This window comes from Triticum urartu, chromosome 4 (genome assembly GCF_003073215.2).
Source record: "Triticum urartu cultivar G1812 chromosome 4, Tu2.1, whole genome shotgun sequence".
Classification (NCBI taxonomy): Eukaryota; Viridiplantae; Streptophyta; class Magnoliopsida; order Poales; family Poaceae; genus Triticum; species Triticum urartu.
In genome coordinates this window covers 396,784,669-396,789,935 of record NC_053025.1, presented here as the reverse complement: position 1 = coordinate 396,789,935, position 5,267 = coordinate 396,784,669, and the positions used below count along the sequence as shown (strand labels likewise).

The following is a 5,267-nucleotide window of genomic DNA, read 5'->3' as shown; positions in this document are numbered from 1 at the left end:
GTCTACTAGGACGAAGACTCTAGGGCCCAAGGCTCATCAGCCCGAGGCTCGTGGACCGGAGTCTGAAACGGGTCCAAGTTTGACAGGTCCACCTAATATGGAGCACTCCGGTGGTCCAGAGAAATAGCGAGGGGTGGCGGCGAGGAAGGCGCAACAGGATTCCTACCTCTCCCGCCGCCACATCAACCTCTAGCTCCACCCCTCTTCGTCTTCCCCCGACCTCTCCCGGTCGAAGAAGAAGCACCCATCGGGGTCGTCATGCTGTCTACGAGCGCTCTCCGAAGCTGCTGGGGTGCATTATAGCCACCCGTCCCAACACGCGCCGAGGAAGGAGGCCCGGAGCGCTCTCGACCCGCGCCCACCATCTGTCAACACCTGCAATGACAAAGAGTAAATGAAATTAGTACAACATAAACATAATAAAAAAAGTGGTGGGTGAAAAAAACACCTAAAAAAATTAACTAACTAATTAACTAGCTAACTAAGTATTTAACCTAAAAATAACTAACTAACTAATTAAAGGATTTTTCTTAAGGCTAGAAATGGTCTTTAATAGGTTAAAATTATTTTAGTGTTTCAAAAATATTTGAGAAAATTTAGCGAAGCTCATTGGACATATATTGCCCATATATAAGAGTTTCAACACACGGTCATGTTGAAAATATTGGTCAAATCCATCAAAAACTCTTTATGCAAAATTCCACCTTTCCTAGTTGCTACCTGTCCATGCCCATAGTCAAATAATTCAAGAAACCATTAGCCAACTAATTGACAATGGATGAATAAACCCGCCTTTTCTTTTTCTTTTCTGATTTTCAAGAAACAAAAGAAATGGGATGCATATGCATCATTATCCTAATCATTTACATGGTTGTTTTCTAGGATTAGTAATTAGTAAAACTAAAACTAGAACTAGTTAACAGAACTAACCTAACTAACCTACAAACTAACCTTACTAACCTTCAAACTAATTAACCTAACTAACCTAGAAACTAACCTAACTAACCTAGTCTAAAGATCAAAGCAAAAGTGTCTAGATAACAACACAGATCTACTTCTACTCTCTTCATAGAGAATGTTTTTAAACCAAAAATTAACAATAGAGATCAAAGCAAATAAACAATGTATGAACATTTGTGTCTAGGTAACAGAAATACCACCAAAAAAACACAAATATAAAAAAAGTTGGATATTTTGTCGGATAGATCACTCAGAGTGATAATATAGATCTCATCAATGTATGAATCAGGCCACTACTTTTTGACATCACAAGTCATTACCGGGATCCATAGACAACAATCTCCAATTAGGAATGAAAAATCAACCAGAAACATTACACAGATTCCTGAGTTCAATTAAGAATACTTGAAGAGTTTCATAACAAATGGTTGAGCCGTCAGACAATGCTTTATAAGAAAATAGAATTATGCTTATGATCAAACAAGTAGCAGTAAGCAACTCAAGATCCACCAAAAGGATAGCCCGTTTGAAAAATTCTAGCCCGGTTAACATTTCGCCATAAAATTCAGTCTCCAAAATTACGACATAGCCAATGTGGACATCAGAATTGCAGATTGTCACAGCATAAGTTCAGAAGTACTCAGAAAAATTACGCTAAGATGTTCAATTTGTCCCCAGAATTGCAGAATGACAGCATGGCCGTAAAGCGACCAATCAGTCGCTAAAGATGGTATGATTAACACGTTTTTCATCACCGGACAAACAGAAACACAAACTCAAACAAACAAGTCAACAAAACAGAACTTAAATTACTACAGAAAACAAAATCTGACAAAAGAAGACATGAGAGAAATGACACTAACCCAGTCTAAAGAAAACTAACCTAGAAAATCAAACTAACCTAACTAATAGTACTAACTAACCTAATTAGTAGAAGTAGAAAAAAAAGAAACTAACAGTAAACCTATTACTCGCAGTAGAAAAACAGAAAAAAACAGGGGGAGCTCACCGGAGTGGGTCGACGGAGCACCGGGGCGGCGGGGTGTCGGGCAGTGAGGGCGTTGGGGTGGCACGGGCGTTGGGGCGGAGGGGCGGCAGGGTGTCGGGGCGGTGAGGGCGTCAGGATGGCAGGGGCATTAGGGTGGCACGGGCGGCGAGGGCGTTGGGATGGCGCGGGCGTTGGGGCGACGGGGGGTCGGGGGCGGCGGAGGCGCTGGCGGGTGGGGGTCGGGGGCGTCGGCGTGGCGCCAGTGAGGTGAGGGAGAGAGAGAGAGGTAAGAGAGAGGGGCCAAACGTTTTTTGTTAGGTTTAATTTCGTTGTTGTCTTCTAGCAGACGACAAAGAGTGTAGCTAGTGGGGTGGGGCCGGGGGGAAACAGCCGTTAGGTTGCCACTTTCTTTGTCGTCCTCTCGCAGATGGCAAAGAAGCTTTGCCATCAGCTAGCCGATGGCAAAGAAAGTGGCCGTTAGGTGGTTCTCACTAGTGGGCCACCCTCCCTCTTTAACGTCTGCTAGACGACGACAAAGCTTCTATGTCGTCCGCTAGCTGACGGCAAAGTGCTAGCGGACGGCAAACAAGCTCTTTGTCGTCCGCTCTTTCTTTGCTGTCAGCTTTCGGTATGCTCATGGCAAAGACACTGACGGCAAAGAGCTGGCTGATGGCAAAGATCATGATTCCAGTAGTGCAGGGTTGAAGTGGAGGCCCATCTCCTTCCTCTTCTTGGCAGTAGGCTCCTTTGCAAACTGGAAGTTACGCTTGAAGAGATTGTGTTGTCACGACACTATAGAAGAGATGATGGGTCGGCATTCTCTGGCTGAGGTCCTCGGACCATGCAAGGATAGAAGCCTTAGGCAATAGCTTTAGGCTACGACTTGGGTTGCAGATTCTTGTAAAGAATATGGCCCCACGGGCACTTGATGGCATTCTTCTCATCATATTCAGCAGTGACGAAGTTGTACTTGAACACTGTTCAGCCCAATATCTTCGGATCCATTGGATCCCGGTCTTGCGTTGATTATAGTGCTCCTCAGGATCAGCCTTGTATAGTTCATACAGATCCGAAGGCAGATCTAGAGCAGTATTTCCATTGCGCTGCATGCCACCCTTCCTTGCAGATTTCTCAGAAGCCATAATTTTTAGACTGATATGCTTCAAGACAGTGAAAGGCTTCCGTCTACTTGTCAAGGAAGAGCTGGCTTTAGGGGAGTCAATATGATGCTGTAAGAATTTTGCACATGAATGCAGACTATGAGTACCTAGGGATCCTCCCACGGACATGTACCTGTGATAGCATTAGAGATGCGAGGGAAGGGGAAGAGGTCATATGCATTATAAGAAGATTTTGAAGATAAATCAGTTTGAAGACATTGACCTCATAGTGCGAAGACATTCACTTATTTGAAGTGAGTTGGTTCTAGATTTGTACGAATCCATGAATAAGTACAAGTGAGGAATCTAACTAGTTATGAAGCATAAGTGAACATACTTTGCAATATATGAGATTTAGAAAGAGACAGATCCAGAGGAAGTGCAGAAACCACTTTTGGTTGAAGTGGACGGATTTGACAAATCAAAGAGGCTGTAAAAGTGAGATTTCTTTACCACAGACGAACTGCTAGACGAGGCAGAAGGGAGGCCAAGCAGTCCAATCTCCCATGCCCTAACTTGGCGACGGAAGACACCTACGGCGGCGGTGGAGAAGACGAGGTCCGCGGCCGGCGTGAGGACGGCGTCGAAGAGGTTGCGGCAGCTAAGCGCTTTGTCTCCAACGTAGACATGAGCTAGCAGTGGCACTAGGGTTTGTGCGAGTTGGCGAGGTGGAAGAGGAGATAATGACCACGCTAGGGTATGTATTTATAAGGTAAAGGGCTGCGCAGCATAATTACGCAGGTGCCCCTGCGGTTCACATCTGATGGACACGTGGCATGCATGCAACTCATTGAGAGTTGTTCCATGTTCCCACACATGCCTAGTTTGTCGGGTGGTCGTTCCTGCTTCTCTGGTATTCAGGAAAAAGAGATATAGCATTGAGAGCAGTTTTAAATGTGTCTCTCTGTATCTTCAGCTGACAAGGACGCAGTGAAGACATTTGCCACGTTTGAATAGAATGCATATGACTAGATAGGCAGATTTTGAGGAAGAAGCACAAAAGGGGTTAGGGTCTGATCACATTCACTTAATTCAGAAAATGGCAAGTTTGAAGACATAGCTATAAGTGAATGCTATAGAGGACAGAACACATGTATATATATATACATATATACATGTATTCTAACAACACCCCTTAAGACCTTATTCTACAAACACCGGCCTTATTCTGCACATCCACCACCAGATCACCGTCGCCCCTCCCCTCCCGGCCATCTTCCGCGACAGTGGCCTGGGAGCGTCGCCGCCCCTCCCCTCCCGGCCTTCTTCAGCGACAACAGCTGGGAGCGCCGTCGCCCCTCCCCTCCCGTCCTTCTTTCACGACAGCGGCCTAGGAGCGATGCCGCCCCTCCCCTCCCCGCTTTCTGCCGCGGCGGCGGCCAGGGAGCGCCACCGCCCCTCCCCTCCCGGCCTTCTTCAGCGGCGGCGGCCGGCAGCGATGCCGCCCCTCTGCTCCAGGCCTTCTTCCGGGGATGCGGCCAAGCAGCGACACCGCCCGTCGCCTCTCGGCTTTCTTCCGCGTCAGCAACCGAGCAACACCTCCCCAATCTCGCATATCGCCCTTCTTCCATGGCAGCAGCTCGGTAGCGCCACCGTCGAACTCCTCCGGGCCTTCAATTACCTGTACTTCATCAGATATGGATTGGTGCTACCTCGACATCAAACCAATTCGAGCAAGGAGGACTGTGCACAAGGTTCCTTCATCCACGACAGCTTCTTGGATTTAGGCTGCAACCACCTTCAGAGCAAAACCTCCGTCATCACTCACCTTGAGCAACGTCCAGACCGCTCATGAACTTCTGAAGGGCAAGTGGACTGCACGGGTGAAAGCAAAAGTTCTACAAATGGATGAGAAGCGAACTTCTTCCTACAAACGGAAGAAAGCACTGCAACACGAGGTAAGAAGCACACTCCCTCTACTATCTCAGGTTACTTATTCTAGACAAAGCAGTACACGCAGTCTAGTATGCCTCCAAAAACTAAGCAGTGCGGTTACTTTAGTTCACGATAGGAAAAAATGCAGTGCACTTGCTCAGTTATGCAGCACGCTTGCTCGGTTATCCAGTACGGTTGTATACATTCAATACAGACAATGATGTAGTGCGGTTACTTCAGTTCACCTTGCGGGATGATGCAATCGGCGTGCATTAGTTCACAGT

At 46.7% G+C, this 5,267-nt stretch overlaps 1 non-coding gene across 1 annotated transcript; it reads right to left on the bottom strand.

The window, feature by feature from the left end:
- Positions 1-1,629: 1,629 nt before the first annotated feature.
- LOC125555064 lies at positions 1,630-1,721 on the bottom strand. Its single transcript, XR_007304515.1, has one exon. It is a non-coding gene; the product is annotated as a small nucleolar RNA SNORD96 family (small nucleolar RNA).
- Between the last annotated feature and the right edge of the window lie 3,546 nt (positions 1,722-5,267).